Source organism: Protopterus annectens, chromosome 10.part0 (genome assembly GCF_019279795.1).
Source record: "Protopterus annectens isolate FY-2018-M chromosome 10.part0, PAN1.0, whole genome shotgun sequence".
In the NCBI taxonomy this organism is placed as follows: Eukaryota; Metazoa; Chordata; order Ceratodontiformes; family Protopteridae; genus Protopterus; species Protopterus annectens.
Window position 1 is genome coordinate 258,216,082 of NC_056744.1, and position 18,923 is coordinate 258,235,004.

Here is an 18,923-nt window from a genome sequence, read left to right on the forward strand (position 1 = left end):
AGGCAGTTACTGACCAGGGCACACAGATGTGGTGCCAGGTATCCTTGCATGTCATGTAGAACACAGCCATGGATATGTTGGGGTCCCATGGAAACTGTATTCTTGCCTGTGGGTAATGCAGATCTAACCTTGCCTGCAGTAATGCTGAGTGCCTGGCATTCATCTGCCATTGTGATTGTCCCCTTGGGGGGGGGGGGGTAAAGCTGGCACTGAATGTGTTGGCAAGACTGTGGCCAATATCTGCCATCTCAGGATAGAAATTAGCATTGTGCAGTAACTCACAGCACTTGTGGTTATTGCTGTGGAGGTTGATGATATAACCATCAAAGGCTTTTGTGATCGTCATCAGTGTCTGCTGCAATTCTCCCTTCATAGCTGCCTGTAGGTGATTTCATGAGGAATCCCAAGTTAGGTATGAGGCTCATAAAGTGGTTCACCAGTCTTGGTCCCACCACCTTTTTCTGCAACAGTGCCCTCCTTCTGTTGTACACTTTAGTAATGGTAGGGGACCATCACTTTGGCTTTCAGTGTTTGCAGGACAGTGTATGTGTTCTGTTGGCTATGGCTAGTACCATGCATCCATGTACATGTTTGTGCAGTGCATATGTGTATGATTCGACAGTCATGCAGCTATTTTCCATTGGAATGGGTGCAGTGAAGTAATCCACCTCTGTTTTTATGACTGTAAAGTCAGCTTTGGAGAGATTTTGCAAGGTATGGATGAGATGTTGAGCTCCATGCTAATTACATCATGTTTGGATCTGACCATGTAGGGAGTGACAACTGTGGTCAAGCAACAGTCCCATATCTAAGTAATCAACACAGGTCAACTGGGGGTCAGTATGAGCCATTCCAGGGCATTGCAACTGATGAAGTCCAGGAAGGATGGGCCAGTGTACTGGTGAGTGACTACTTTCCCCAGGCGATGGAGGGGTAGTTGAAGTCTCCTACTATGCCAGTGTTGGGTTGGACCTCCATAGATGCCAGGGTGTTGAGGAATATGCATTGACAGTCTAGGGACATAGATGGAGACTGATAGCAGGCTATGGTGTGGATTGCACTATTACCCAAAGTCAGTTGTGCTGGAAGTTCCTCTGATGCATTATGCTGGGATATCAGTCTGGAGGTGTGCATATCCATTATGAATATGGAGACAACACCAACTGTGGAGGTGTGGTCCATGTTTGGGGGTTGACTGCTGTGGAATGCGTCATAGCTTGTTAGTGCAGGGCTGCTGTCTGCTGCTGTCAACTATGTCTCCGTTACACCACAAATGTCAATGTCCTCCATTCTGAGGAGTGCTTTGAGTGACTGCATTTTGACAGTTAGATGTCTACTGCTGAGCAGCATGACCCTCAGATTGCATAAATTTCTAGCTGTTACAGTGTTATTTGATTTGGAACACTGTCTAATAAGGCACTATATGGATGGCAACACACTTACCCTGTACCTGGAAACCCAGGGCTGACAGATTTAGGACATCTCTGGCAAGGCATTGAGGTCTGTCAATCATGTTATCCCAAGCAGACATATACTGGATCGACTGAGAATGACACACAACATTTAAGGCAATGTTGCAGTCAATTATCTGATGATGGTACTGCAGCATCATTCTGGGTGATGGCAGTATACTGCTCAGGGCTACTGTCACACCTTCCTGGACCACATAATCAGAGAGTTCAACCATGTCTCTTGTCATGTAGTCCAGGAAGGTGTGTCTCAGGTCATTCACACCCACATGGATGACAGAGTGATACTTGTAGATGTTGTGGAGTGGCCTGACTAGGTGTGGCATGTGTTGGATGCTGACATGTGATAGACAGTTGACTGTTATCTCCTCCATAATCAACTTAGTGAGTGGGACATCTGTATGCCACAGTACTGACTCACCCATGGTCACTGTATTGTGCAAGGTGGTTAACCTTAGGAGCTTATGTTGAGGGGCACACTGTGTAGCTGACATATGTGTCCTTTGGCATATGCTATGTCGTGGGGTCTGAGTGGGTGTCTGTCTTGCTAGTCTGTGCTGTTTGTGTAAATGTCCATTGAATGCCTCTGTGAAGGTGGATGTGTGGATTTTCAATGTATGTCAGGGCTGTCATAGTGGGTGTTGTGGAGAGCTCTGTGTTCCACATGGTAAGGTACAGATATTGATCTTATCCTCTTGACCAGCTAGTCCAGTCTTTGCTGGAGAGTGCATATTTCCACATTTGGTGATAAAAGGGTAACTCTCACTGGTCTGAGTGTTTGGAGATTATAGGAAAGGATTGTCTGTGTACATGAGGCATTTTCAACAGTGCCTCAGAATGGACAAGTGCACCAGATTAATGGGTGAAAGCACAGAAAACCACACTTCAGTCATGCCAGGAGGGGTAGTCATAACTAGTCAGTACTGGGGATAATTCCATGATGAACAAGTCCTGCTGATGGCTCCCAGGTGTGGTACACTTATTGATACAATAACCTGTTGAAGTGCAAAGCTATAATGCTATCTGAAGTGCACGCCAGAAAGAACTAGCAAGGTGTAAGGGAGAAACTGAAGGCAGACTTCCTGCCACCTGTAATACTTTACCTCAGCTGTGCAGTTATCAGCAATTTTGGCCAGTTGTAACTCCAGTAAGATCTGTAGCACATGCAGTAACTGCGTAACACTAATGTACAAATAACGGAATAGGCAGAGGTTCTAATCTAAATACTGCCAAGTCTGTGTGTGAGAATCATCTACTGGGTGGGTTATACCATTTTTGACTTGTGTACCACCCTCTACACTTCCCCTCACTCCAATTTAGTAGTCCTGTTGATGCCATTCACCTTAGAAGTACCACTGGAGGAGATACAATTGTATAAGCTCTGTGGTGCTTCTGATAACTGCATAACACTATAATAGAAATAACTAGATAGGCAGAAGTTCTAATCTCAACACTGACAACTCTGTGTGTGTGTGTGTGTGTGTGTGTGTGTGTGTGTGTGTGTGTGTGTGTGTGTGTGTGTGTGTGTGTGTGAAACATCGACTGGCAGGTTATAAAATTGTTGACGTGTGTACCACCCTTTACACTTACCCCACCCTACTTTATTACTGCTGTTGTTGATATTCACCTTAGAAGTACCTTTGGAGAAAGTGAAATTGTATAAGCTTTGTAGAGTGTCTGCTAACTGCATAATGCCGTAATACAAATAACTAGATAGGAAGGAGTTCTAATCTTAATACTGGCAAGTGTTTGTGTGAGAATCGTGTACTGTGAAGGCTGTACCATTTTGGGCTGTGTACTACCATATTCATCCTAATTTAGTAGTCCTGTTGATGTAATTCACCTTACAAGTACCTTTGGATGAGGTGAAATTGCTTAAGCTCAGTGGTGCATCTGATAACTGTGTGACACTATAGTAGAAATAAATAGATAGGTAGGAGTCCTAATCTCAATACTGGTGTATGTGTGTGTGTGTGTGTGTGTGTGTGTGTGTGTGTGTGTGTGTGTGTGTGTGTGTGTGTGTGTGTGTGTGGATGTTTGGAACTATTAGTGCTCTGTCTGCCTTAACAATGCCCATGTATGTGATATTTTTGCCAAACAGGCCACAGAGAGTGTACTGACACATATGGCAGCATCAGGTATCATAATGGCATATTGATGCAATGTCTGTTACCCTCTCACTTGTCCAGGCTTGTAGGTGCAATACATGAGTCCAGATGATTGGTTTTACAAGTGAATTGTTCATGTCATGGGTCACATTAAAGGTTGGGAAAGGTGTGGACTGACATATTGTGGTCTCAATCAGTATATATCAGAAACAAACGGCTTCTTAACAGATGTATGAACAAATGTTTTATCCACTATATAGCAGTAATATTTCACACATGTCCCTACCTTAGTCAGTTTGTGCAAGACATTTTGCTGGTGTCTGTCCAGATATCTTGCACTGACAGGTTGTGAGGTATGCTACAGGGATGTTACATTCTCTTTAGATAGGCCACTGTGGTGACCACTGTGATGCAATACAATTAACCCCACCACAAGTGAACATGCCCATAAAGCAATATGGCTATTAGTCATAGTTGTGTGCATGGTAACTTGCATGCCCTCCACATGCCTGGAGTATTGCCAAAACACAACTGAACAATTCCATACTCACCAGCTTCAGGCTGCTGTCCCATATGTAGACCAGAGTGACTATGTAGTTGTGGGAGAGAGGTATTGTCAACATACTCACATGTGCCCTTGGTAAAGGATGGATGCAGCATGTCTGCACATTTACAGTACAACACCCAATACTACACAATTTGCTGTCCTTCACCATAGATTTGCACTTCTGTGCATTAGAAATCCCCATCCTCAACTGCAATATGACCTGGCACATGTATGTAAATACTGTACAGGTACAAGTATGTCTCACACAGTAGTCTACTCATCCCCCAGTGGGACCTTACCTGTGCACTCTTTGTCCATTGTGTGGGTGTCTCCCACCTCCAGCAAGTGAGACTTTGTACCCTGGTGTTGTATTGTGATGGGTGGCCCAAGCCTGGCAAGGAACTCCTCATTTGTTGTCAGTGGGGTCTGTATGGCTTGGCCCCCTCCTGTGGTTGTGGGGTCCCTGGCCATTGCAGCAGCCCTTTGCCAGACATGGCGTATGAAGTTGGTGGCATGATACCACACCTGTTCATATGTATGTGTGTGTGTGCAGGCCAACATCATTTACCTTGTGGACAGGGTCATCCCACTGGGTGGTCCTCTCCCGCAGATGTTGCTGGCTTTGGCTCAACAGTACTGTGTGGTTCTGTATTACTGCTTCCATTATCAGGTTGCATTCTGCTGGTGAAAAGATTTCCTGCCGGTGATGTGACATTGCACCTGGTAGACACTAACAGAGAAACATCACAGGACCCCATACATTTGGCAACAGTATGTCCAGTACCTGTACATGTACCTTGAATACCAGTAGCCACCACTCACAATCACACCATACCCATGTAATCTATCAGCACAGTATCAGCTTGCATTGCACTCCTGGTCCTGATGAGTCATATTGCCTGCAGTGAGGGCAAGTTGATTGCATAATCCATCATTCCTCATTCAGGTCTGTGTAAATGGATGGCATTAGCCATCTTCTATGTGGATGGTATGTGGATGGTGCTGTGGCTTGGTGTGACTACAGGGTGTAATGCAGCTGGAAGCACATCCCTGAGTTCATGTAGGATGCAGACAGGGAAGATATGACATCCCATGGGTACTTACATTTGTTGCCTTTCAATAGGCAATATGTACCTGCTCACTGGTGATGAGGGGAGGGGTGTGGGTGCAGTACATATCCACCTATAGTGATGCTGAGCCAGGGGGTGATGTTTGACCTAACCCTATCTGCAGCAGGTTGCCTGTGCCTATGTTATGTGTGTATGTGATCTGATTGGCCACCATTACAGGTTGGGCTCGGTTTGTTGCTTCTGAGATTGCAAACATATGGGAAGATGGCCTCATGATTGTCTTTGGTGAATATCTCCAATTTGCACTCATAGTTGGCCTTACAGTAATCCACTGTGACCTTATATGCTTGTTCTGACAATGGCTGACTTGATGCCAGGTTGGTTCCTGCCCCTACTTTGCTCTGTACAGCCATTATATGGACCAAGTCTGTGGTTTGTGTAATGCTGCTGCCCAGCAAAGAGGATTACTCTACTTTGGTGGAGGCAGGTATGACAAATAAGGTATTGCTGAGTACATACTGCCATGTATGTGTTCAATCAGTTGTTTGTAGTGGCCATGGCCACAAAGTCATAACACAGTTGGACACCTCTCCAATTTAGTAATGATAATCATGCTTATTGTACCAACCATGGCTGTGTCAGGGCAATGCAACAACCAGTTACTGTACGAATGTCACTCTTATAGGTGCACAGTAACTAAGATTACCACATGTACAACATATACAGCTTTTTTAACTGACATTTTGCATCTCATGTCTGTTTTTATGATGTAGACTCATACATCTACTCATACTGATATATGCATAGGTAAAGCCTCACATACATGTCTGTTCTATGTCAGTATGGCACATTGTATTCACAGTCTTTCTGTGCAGTCATCACTCTCAATATGTTACAGCAGGACATCTGTAGGATGCCATGCATACATGGGTGCAATGGGATACAATGAGTGACAGTGTCTCAATATTGCTGTAACATACTTGAGTCATTCAGTAGCACAGTAGTCTTTACACTGACAGGCATCCTCTGGAGGATGTCCAACAGTCATATGGCAGGAAGAGAGGAGAAAGGCTAGGAGGGTGGTATTGAGGGTAATAATTGTTAATGTTGGCAGTATGACTGGTATATGGACCAGGCTAGCTGATATGATGGCCAGGGGATGGTTGATATATTGTGTATGTGCAATAGACCACATGGAAGGGGATTATGGCCGGGTGTATGGTAGGCAGGTCACAAATGTGCTATCATGGTGTGGACTGGAGGAGGAAGTAGGTAGGGCTTCTACTGAAGGAACAGTATGCCAAGTGTGTTCCTGGAGAATGACATAAATGTCTGATAGAGTGATGTTTCTGAATCTGTAAGCTGATGGTGTAATGATGACTCAGTTAATGCATATGCTATGCAAGTTGGTTGTGCGATGGATGGGAAAGAGAAATGTGATGTCAGTTGGATGACGTGGTGATGACTGTACCCAAGGGTGACGGACTGTCATTGCAGCGGATGTCAATGAGCATGTTGGTGAAGGGAACAGAGGGGATGGTGAATTGATGGGTATGTATGGTGTTAAAAGGAATGGAGATGGTGAGATGGTAGTGGATTTTGCAAAAAGGATGGACATGGCTGTGATCAATACATACTGTAACATGAGGGAGGAGCATAGGGTGGCATACAAGAGTGGGGTAAGATGCACACAGGTGGAATATATCCAGTGTAGGAGGGCCAGTTTGGAGGATATTGGAGACTGTAAAGTGGTGACATGATAAAGTGTATTTAAGCAGCAGAGAATGTTGGTATGTAAGATGATGTTGGTGATTGAGATGAGGAGGAGCATGGGGGCAGTACAAAGGATCAAATGGTGTGAATTGGAAAAGGGTGATTGGGAGATGGAGTTCAGAGAAGAGTTGAGACATGCACTGGGTGGCAGTGACAGCTTAACAAATCTCTGGTTAAGTACAGCAGAGCTGGTAAGGGAGACATGTGGATGGAGGAAGTAGTACAATGACACCTGTTGGTGGACTGAGGAAGTACTGGACAGTATACAAGGACAGAGGTTGGAGAAGAAGGAGTGGTATTGTCAGAGAAATGAGGAAAGTAGGCAAGAGTATGATGAGATGATGTGCATGGCAAAGAGAGAGATGGAAAAGGCTGAGGATGGGCATATGAAGAGTTCTATGACAGTTTGGACACTAAGGAGGGATAAAAGGAACTGTACCAATTGGCTAGACAGATGCACTGAGCTAGGAAAGATGTGCCCCAGATAAGAGTGATAAAGGATGATGAGGTACATGTACTCACAAGCAAGGAGAGTGTGTTGAGCAAATGGACAGTGTACTTTGATAGGCTGATGAATGAAGAGAATGAGACAGAGAAGGTTGGATGATGTGGCTATGGTGAATCAGGAAGTGCAATGGCTTAACAACAAGAATTTAAGGATAGCTATGAAGAAGATGAATACTGGCAAGCCTGTTGGTCCACATTACACACCTGTGGATGCATGAGGTTGTTTAGGGGAAATTACAGTGGTGTGTTAGCCAAACAGTTTATCTTGGGAAGTGTGAGGTTGCATGAGGAGTGGCGAGAAAGTGCTTGGGTACAGTGTTAAGAATGAGGTTGATGTGTAGAGCTGTGATAACTACAGAGGGATAACACTGGCCAGTCACAGCATGAAGTTATGGGTACGAGTAGTGGAAGCTTGGTTATGCAGGGAAGTGAGGAGTACTGGTCAGCAGTATGGTTTCATGCATGGAAATGGCACTACTAAAATGATGTTTGGTCTGAGACTGTTACTGGTGGAATACAGAGAAGGTCAAGAGTTGCTCTGTGTCTCTCTGGACTTAAAGAAAGCACATGACAGGGTGCCTAGACAGGAGTTATGGTATTGTATGATGAAGTCATGCGTGGAAGAGATATATGTTAGAGTGGTACAGGATATGTACAAGGGTAGTGTGACAGCCCTGAGGTTTGCATTGGGATTGACAGATGTGTTTAATGTGGAGGTGGGGTGACATCAGGGATCAGCTATGAACCCTTTCTGATTTGCAATGGTGATGGACAGGTTGACAGACAAGATCATATGGGAGTGCCTGTTGACTATGTTTTTTGCAGATGACATTGTGAACTGTATTGAGAGTAGGAAACAGCTTTTGGTGGCTGGAGAGGTGGACATATGCTCTAGAAAGAAGAGGAATGAAGGTCAGCAGCACTAGGACAGAATATCTGTGTGCAAATAAGAGGAGAGGGAGATAGCAGAATGTTGAGGATGCATGGAGTACAGTTGGCAAAAGTGGATGTGTTCAAATAATTGGGATCGACATTTCAGAATAATGAGTTCTATGGAGGACAGGTGAAGAAGAGACTACAGGCAGGATGGAGAAGGTGGAGAAGAGTGTCAGGAGTGATTTGCGACAGACGAGTACAAGTAAACATGATATGTAAGGTCTACAAGAGGGTAGTGAGACCACCTATGTTATATGGGTTGGAGACAGTAGCATTGACAAAAAGGCAGGAGTCAGAGTTGCACATGGCAGAGTTACAGATGTTATGATCTGCACTGTGTGTGACATGGGTGCACAGGTTTAGCAATGTGTATATGACAGGTTCAGGCCATGTTGGACGGATATGAGACAAAGTTGGAGAGGCAGCATTACATCAGTTTGGACATGTGCTGAGGAGGGGTGTTGAGTATATTGGGAAAAGGATGGTAAGGATGTAGCTGCCAGGTAAGAGGAAGAGAAGAAGGACTCAGATAAGGTTTCTGTATGTGGTGAGAGAGGACATGCAGGTGGTTGGTGTGAGAGAGAAAGATTCAGAGGACAGGCAGAAATGGCAATAGATAATCCACTGTGTCAATCCCGAATGGGAAAAGCCAGAGGTCAATGAAGGGGGATGTTGTAATGTCAGTCTTCATAGATTTGGCAAGGATTTGACAGACATAACACAACTCTATGGGTAAATGACTACAAATATGAAGGACACATATGGTTAGTGTGCAGAACACTGGACAATTGAATGGTATGAGCTCAGTATATAACATGCAGTTTAACACACACAACTGCAGCAGTACTTTCATATGCAAATACCATGTATAGGTGTCTCATATTTCCGAGATAAACAAGTATATCCTAGTTGTATTCACAAGTAAGATATGGATATGTACAACAATCCAGTAGCTGGCCTAGCATTGTCAAAATCACTATTGTTCAACACACACTCCAGTATTAGTCATATGTGAGCCACCCTTTCCTGGGACCTTACCTATGATCTATGTCACTGCAGACAGACCCAGATGCTATGGCCATAGGTTTTGATCAGCAATATATTAGTACAGCAAGCTTTGTTTAGACATATATGTTAAACTTCCTCTTTCCCATTATTACATATCCCCTACTGCAGTGCATTACATGTTTACTTGTTCAACATACCTGTCTTTGTATTTTTCCAAGCATAGGTGGTTATATGCTATTTGTTTTCTTTTCCTCAGTTTCTCACTCTCTCTCTCTCTCTCCCTCACATGTAGAGTGTACATCTGTTTTGTATAGGCAGCAGCTTGCCTTTTGTAGGTAATGCTCATGAGCAGCTGATGGCCTGTGCACCAATTGTTGTCCTCCACTTGCTAATTGCATGCAGAACAGCTGTGTCATTATTCCTATAGACAATGGCATGGCAACACACTGCTGTAATTGGGTGCTTCATATGGTTGTAGCCCCTTTACTTTGCCTGTGAGGGGGCCTTCATGGAAGTGTGTAAACAACGGCATCAGAGACGGCATGTCATGTTACTCACTATACACGTACCTTGGAAATTCACACTAGGAGCTCTGTGCCTCCTGTGACGAATGCATAATACTGTACTACCGCTAACTAGATGAGTAGGAATTTCAAACCCAACACTGGCAATTGTGATTGTGTGTGTCTGTGTCTATGTCTGTGAACAGTATTCTATGTGTGTTGGATGAACACAATACCCTCTGTGTGTGTTGAAATTACAAATCTGAGGTGTGTTCCACCCACTACACTTTCCATAGTCCACTGTACAAAAGGTGGTAATGTTAGCCACCATACACTTACCTGTATACACCCCTCAGTCCTATAAGCTACATAGCACATGCAAAAACTGTTATGCATACTTGCCAATTGTGTACATCTGTACCCTGGCTATGACGCACTCAATGTGCTACCACACTGACATACCCCTTGTAGTCTGCACAGAGACATCCTGCTGATACACAGACACCTAGAAGATAAGCAGAATACATTATGGAGACAACATGCACTAATTGTTAATAACAATAATGCATCATGGCTGACAGCTACACACTACGACGTGTAACCATTAAAGATGCTGGCTGTCAACACTATACAGCATTACATTGCTAAACTGTACTAAGTTCTAAGTACACCCTGTGCATCAGAACCATATTAGCATGTCACTGCATCAATGGTATGGATGACAGTGATGCGGCACAGGTATCATCATATGCACAGGGTGTAGTCTGGGTTTGCCAAAGCCTAGGCTGGGTCATTTGGTTGACATCATGTGTGTGTGTGTTTGGGGGTTGTTTGTGAGATTGGCCATGCAGAGGTGGTATGTGTAAGTCTGGAGTTACCTTGCTGTGATGTTGTGTGTGTGTATGGATGCACTCAGTCATGCCATGTGGCTGCCCCACATAGGGATATGTTGGACAGCTGTGGACCATAAATAGCAGTGTACAGTTCATCATCTCCAGCCACGGACTTTAGAAATGTGCCTGCCAGTGGACCCATGGGCAACACCAGGCCCAAGGCCAGATGCACTACTACTCCTCGATGGTGACTGGCATCTGCTGGATCCGCATCCCTGTTGGAACCGACCAGGACCATGTGCCCATGGCCTGCTGTGTGGTGGTGTGGACAGGGACCTCCCTGCAGTTGTACTGCTGGTATTGGCACTACAGGAGTGAGAAGCTACATGGCCACATGGACCCTCAGCTGTATGTGGTGCTGTCTCAATTCTACATGGCTGATGGCCAACTCCCACCACATGCTCTATCACACATTTCACGTTCATGGATTGACATGCTATGGTCAAGGATTCCCACCTTCTCACCCAACTATATATCCATGACCTCAGCATAATAATGATGGGCATCCGCAAGATCATGGAGGTTGTCATGCATAGCAGGAAGAGAAGCATTCACAGTCCTGAGAAGCTGTCTGGTGTTACGTTTGCTATGTGTCTGTGCCTCCATGATGGCCCAAACATGGGTCTGGTGACAGTCGCTGTGGTACTTGTGACAGGGGCATGTCGGGCAGCAAGCCCCTTCGAGCACCTCTGCCTGTCCACCGGTGTGGGACCTTGCCTGCTCTCTGGCTATGGCTGGTGTGTACACACTTACCATAGTCACCACACTTGCTTGTCTCATGCCGCTACCCACCATCTGTCCATCGTCTATGGCCACTGGTGTTTGGCTATGTGTGGGCATTGTGTCTGTGTGCGGGAATGGGGTGGACAGGAGTGGGATGCCAACTAATGGCACAGATTCAGCCCCTGACAACCCAGCCTGTGCCTCACTATGGCTATCACCATTGTCAGAGTCTGCAGAAACACTGAGATCAGTTCCCAAGTGGGAGGCACCCCGACCCCCATTGCCACCTGTAAGGGGAAGACAATAAATGTAAATTAATACCTGTACATTATAGTTGGCTGCCATGCACACAGACACATACACAGAATCTTACAGGTGAGTTGGGGCAAAGCTATCACACAGACCTCACATTACCCAAAACGTGACATACATGACACACAGAGCCCTCATCATCATGCATTGCAGCCATTCCTCAATCCTTGCTACTAACAATATACATGTATGGGATGCATAAGTACTGTTAGTAGGGGACGTCCATTCACCTAGCATACACTGCACCCATGTACACATAATTGCTTTTCACCTGTAGAGTACAGTGGCAACTACTGTAGACCATACATCACAGCTGTACAAATCATTGAAGAATGTGTAGATGTCTGGCACATATGTTTTCTCTGTCCCTCACATCCCCTATGTGTTTTTCCTGACACATAATTGGGATCATATGAGGAGTGATGTCACTAATTGATGACATACATTCGATTTGCACACATCATCACCAGCAGTGAATGCATGTTCAAACAAATCCTGTTACACCAACAACTTTCTAAGCTTAACATGGCTATGATAAGTGTACACACCCCTGTTAACATGGCAGGCTCTTGTATCATATAAAATGAGACCACAATACTGCATTCAAAAACATTACCCATCTTAAATGTGACATATGACCTGTGCAATCCAATCATGAACATATTGTTTGGTTTTACAAGTTAATTGTTTATGTTATGGTCAACTTACAGATTGGAAAAGGTGTGGAATGTAATATTGTGGTCTCTCCTTGTATATATATCAGAAATATTTGGCATCTTGACAGGGGTGTGTACACTGTGGTATCCACTGTATAGGATTAATGTTTCAGACATGTCCCTACCATAGCCCATTTGCCCCCAGTTTTTTGATCTGTGTCCACATGTCTTGCACTGACAGGTTGTGAGATATGCTGCAGGAATGTCACATTACCCCTCAAAGAGGCCCCCATGGTGACCACTGTGATCCACTGCATTTAACACCACTACAAGTGAACATGGACATCAAGCAATATGGCTAAGTGTGTATTGGCAAAGCACAAAAAAAAGTATATACTCACCAGCTATTAGCTGCTGTCCCAGTAGACCAGAGAAAGCTAAATATGTGCAGGAGAGAGGTACTGTCAACATGTGGCCTTGGTACAGGGGGTAGCAGCATTTCTGCACATTAACAGTACAACCCCTAGTAGTACAAAATATGCTGCCCATCACCATAGATGTGCACTTATGTGCACTACCAAACCCGTCTACAACTACTATCCTATCTGACATATGCATGCAGATACTCTACAGATATAGGTTATGTATGCTAAAGTACTCTAGTGATGTGCACAAAGGCCTCACCTGCATGCTTCTCATCCATTGTGTCAGGGGCATCCAAATCCATGATGCTGGCTTCACTGATATGTTCTACTCTTGGGGGGGGTGCCCCAAGGTTGGCAAGGAGCTGCTCTTCTGCTGTAAGTGGGAGCTGCATGAGTGGGAGCTGTGACTGTTGCTTTCCTTGCTATAGCAGCAACTCTTCACCGGGCATTACGTAGGAGGTCATTTGCACGATGCCGGACCTGCTCATATGTTCTTGTGTGCAGACTGACATCATTTACCCTGTGAACTAGGTCATTCCGCAGGGTGGTACACACCCACAGATGTTCCTGGCGGCATCCAACCATCATGTTGCAGTGCTGTATTAGGAATTCTGCGATTTCAGCGGATTCTGGATATGATGCATCCTGCCTGGAAGACAAACAGTGAAACACATCATAGCACCTTATACAGTTGTCAACAGTATGGACAGAAATTGCACATCAAAAGTGGATATTTCTTGCCAGCACTCAGCTACACCATATCCTGTAATCTATCAGCACAATATTAGCTTGCATTTCACTCCTGGCCCTGATGTGTCATATTCCCCCCAATGACAGACTGTTAATTGCATAAACCTCTATTCCCCATTCATTTCTGTGTAGAGGGATGACAGTGGCTATCTTCCATGTGGATGGTGTGTGGATGTTGCCGAGGCTGTGTTTGAATACAGTGTGTGATGTCACTGTAAGCACTTGCCTGAGTTCATGTAGGATGCAGACAGGGATGTTATCAGGCCCCATGGAGAGTTGCTGTTTTTGTTTTTCAGTAGGCAATATGTACCTGCTCACCACTGATGAGGGGATGGGTTCGGTTGATGTGCATATTCCCCTATAGGGATGGGGAGATGGGGGGGGTGATGTTCACACCTACCCTGTCTGATGCAGGTTGCCTATATCCATGGCATGTGTGTATGAGGTGTGATTTAACACCAGTACATGGTGAATTGTGTTGTTGCCTCTGGGACTGACAACATATGCGGAGACACCTTTGTGACTGGCTTTAGCCGCGTGGATATTCTGATTAGTACTCATAGTTAGCCTTATATGAAGTCACCTGTGAAGTTGCATGCTTGTTCAGATAAAGGTGGACATACTCCCAAGTTGCTGTCTACACCTATGTGGCCATGTACAACAATACAGGAACCTATTATGTGGTTTGTGTACTGCAGCTGTCAACCAAAGGGGATTACTCTACCTTGGTGGAGGTGGCTTATACAGGTCAGGTATTGCTGCGTCCATACAGTTACCATGGATATGTAAGTGTACACACCCCTGTTACAATGCCTGGTCTTTGTGCTATTGTAACTTGACACAACAATAACTCATTTTAAAACAATTCCCACCTTGGGGATTCCAAGATGGTAGAACACCCTCTCCATGAGGCTCCTATCCAAAAAACCGAAACTGGTCTTTTAACCACTTAACTGCATTGGAAATCAGAAATTTCAACTGATAAATGCATTACTAATAAGATTCTGACTCATTGAGGAAACTCAGATATATACTGAAGGAAGACTTATACTCCTAAACTTTACTGTATTCAGGTAAGCATTTACCACATGTAAAATACAGGCCTGAATAGGCACAACACAGGGTAAATCTGAAAGGTTCATTACAGCTGTAAATTTATGTTGAAAGAAGCAGAGAGCATGGAAATACAGACCAGCAAGATCAAACTGTCTGCAATTGCCTCTGCAGAAAAAGAGACTATTCCTAAAAGACAGAAGGTAAATAAACAGCTGGATGTTAACAAATCTTACGTCAAACTGAGATTGGAAGCCACATTTCATATGGATGACCGTAAAGAAGCACTACTGCCACTCCAGAAGGCTATACAAGGTTTCCTTGAGCAGTTATCCAACATGAGAACAAAATAAATCAAGTTATTGAATGAATGGATAACATGGAAGAGACTGCCAAAAACAATGAATTACAGATTGCCTTGCTTAAGGAAGAGCTAAGCACCAAAAATACTGCAATACAGGACATCCAACAGAAAATCATCGATCTGGAAGGAAGAAGCTGGAGAAATAACAGTAATACAAGGCTTTCCAGAATCCTATAATAACAATCAACTAATTGGAACCATCATACAATTGTTTCATTTCATTTTAAAATCTGATACAAATGTCAGCAGAATTGTTATAGAAAGAGCACATCGGGACCTACATACTAAAAGAGCGGACACCCCTAGACAAATATATGCTGAGTTGCTGAACTATCAAGATGTACAAAGAGTGCTGTCGGCTGCAAAACACAAAATCATACCACATGGAATGGCCACAGAATAAAGCTTTCACAATATCTCCCCTCAGCTAATAAACAAAACACCAGAAACTTTCTCCCTACTCTGCAGAACTCATAAAAAAGAACATTAAATTTCAAATGCACTATCCAAGCTCTTTAATTTTTACATACATTGATGAAAAGTTCACTGCAGGCTCACCTAAAAAAGCTAAAGCTGCATTTCTGAAATGCTTCAGCAAAGCCCCTGATGTATAATCCTTTAAACAAGCAATCGTGTGTAATTGATCTCCTTTCGCTAGTGATCGCTAGCTGGGTTAGCCCCAATTAAAACAGCAGTTGAATAAATTTTTCAAACTAGTAGGACTTAAAATGTAAACTTTATCTTTTTCATATACCTTATTTGGAAGTGTTCATCAACAGGAAGTGACCCTGGGAGGAACATATGTATCAGTCCTTGGTGGGAGGTTGGTGCATCCTTGAGTTGCAACTTCCTGCCTTGGGTCGTAAGCCTTCCTTCGAGGTGATGAACACACAAGGTCAGCCACAACTTTCCATCTCCAGCGTTTGTTTCCTTCTAGCTGTAAAAAAAGCCCAATAAAATAGCATCAAAGGTAAAGCTACAAAAAAACAGAGTCTATTCAGCAATTTGTTACAGTCTGCCCTGTGAATCTGACTTTTGGTGGCACGAGTATGAAAGCCTAAACATTACATAAGTCAGGTACAAGCAACTAACAGCTTTCAACTTTCAATTCTGTCTCTTAAGACAGTCGCATATTAACTGAAAGTGATTTCTCTCTTTTCTTTAAAAAAAAAAAAAAAAAACAGTACATAATCTTCTAACAGCTTATTTCTGGGCTTGCTTCAAATGCAGACTATCTTATATTGTATGCGATATGCTGTGTATACGATTAGAGCTGTTATATACCAGAACATTGTCAAATACTCTCTGTGAGCTTGAATATAAAGTTATGCCCAAACAATGAAAGTATGGACACACATTTAATGGTCCAACGCGTAAAATGATGCTTTTGTTTTATTTTATTTTAGACGGACAGTCTGTAACATGCAATAGCGAGGTCATGTTATGTATCATTGAATCAACCAGCTTGCTTACCAACTATGATTATCTCAATGCTGTTGGGGCTAGGGTATTTTTATATAGCCTCCCTGGGAAAACTTTGAGAAATGTTGGTATAAGATGTTATAGGCACACATGGAATGATATTTCTCATATCCATTCTTTAAACAATTCATAGTTACATTTAGATAAAATACATTCTGTATATTATATGTATCAGGCTATTCATGTAAAATGGTATCTTTTGTTTTGCCATACCTCTCACCTTATATGATTTTATTCCTTGTGGTGTACTGAATTTTGGAATGCAGAAATGATAAGGCTACTATCGAAATGTTTCATGATACTATATATTTAGTAAACAGTGCAGTGGTTATATTGAACCATATTTTATTATATTTCAATAGAAGAAGAATGGGTTTTTGTAAGAAGGGTAAGGGATGACGTGTAGGAGTTATACTATATTTGTACATATGTTATGAAGTTTTCAAATTGTTAGAAGATGTTGTTACAATGCTTTATTTAGGTTGCATAATACCTGAAGCTGAAAGTCAATTACTAATGATTTTTTTTGCAACCTTACACTATCATACTCTTTCAAACAAAGGGTGGTGGGTGGATAGGCACAGGTCTGGTGTTGAAAGAGTATGCTGCTACTGGTGTAAACAGGCCATTTTATATACCTATATTTTTTGTACTCGCATTCACTATATTTATTCAAATTCTCTGGAGCCTTGTAGTTCAAGAATACCAATATTTACTAATAGGAACAGTTGACTCGCACATTAAACCTTTGGAATGTGGATTACAGATTCCTGGAATGTGAGAGGGTTGCAAGACAAAAATAAGAAGAATCTGTTAATGCATCTAATATTCAAGTCAGAGACACACATATTCTTTCTACAAGAAACACACATGCTCAGAGAGGACTGGAAAGGGGTTTTAATAAAAAAAATGGATTAAAGAACTAATTGCAGCTGGGGATAACTCAGAATAAAGAGGCATAGCTATTATTGTTATTAAAAAGTACTTTCAGCAAACAATCATCGAGCAGTCTTCAGATGAAAGGAGCAAATGGTGTTACTTTATAGCCACCAATCCATTCAACAGAAAACAAATAGTATTTCTTAATATTTATGGGCCTGTCTGAAACAACAGGGTTTTATATCAGAAATTCACAATATCCTAAGTAAGTTTCCTGAGCATGAAATAATAGTAGATGGGGACTGAAATGCAGTTATAGATCCAGGGATAGATCATACCAGTAACCCCCTTTCACAAAATTTGCAAGCATCGATTGCCCTAGGTGAACTCATGACTAATTTATGCTTGATAGACCCTATATAATTTGGGGGAAGGACAGGAAAAAAGATGTTTATACACATATTATTCTAAATGTCATAATACACGGTCAAGGATAGATTTGTTCCTCATTTCAGAGGCCATGGCAGAATAGGATATAAAGTTCTATGCAGAACAGAGACACTTTTCAGATCATTCAAGAATTACTTTGAAAATAAACTTTTCAAACAAATCAAGAAAAAAGGTTAAAAATAATAATTGTTCTTTAAACAATAATCTATTACTTAAACCTGAGGTAATCAATGAGATATCAGAAACTTTAATACAATTAGACAACACCATACAGAGTACAAATATCCCATACTATGTTCATTGGGCTGCTTGTAAAGTGCAGATGAGAGGGGTCCTTATTCAAAAGGCTACATATTTAAAAGAAATAGCAAAAGAAAAAAGAAAATAAATTAGTTCAGGAGTTGGTAGACTTAGAAAAAAAAGTTCAAAATAAACCAAACCCAGATATTTAAAATTTAATAAAAAATACCCAAAGACAACTGTATGAGCTACATCAACACATCTATTCCATGTATGAATTAAGATGCATAGCAAAATATTCAGAATGGGCACAAGTTCCATCCAAAGCACTGGCCACCATCATTGCAAATAGACAAGGGACAGCCAGAATCTTGCTACTTCATTATCAAGATAAGGTTTTTAAAACAGAAACCCAAATACTAAAAATATTTCATCAAATCTATTCCGATCTATATGGTCTAAATAACCAACAGTCTTCTCAAGAAGAGATTACAAATTTTCTCAACAAGGTAACATTCCCAAAATTAAAAAAAGAACCATTCTAGCTGTGCCACTTGAGCAGCAAGAAATAACGGATGCCAGAGGAAGATTGAAAAGGGGAAAGGCTCCTGGCTTAGATAGACATAGTTCAGAATTCTATAAAACATTTAATCACATTTTATCATCAATTCTGCTGAAGGTTTATAACTACATTAGGGTACACGGAATATCTGACTATCATTTAAATATCTCAAAAAATATTTTTATACCTAAAAATAGCTTGGACAGATCTAAT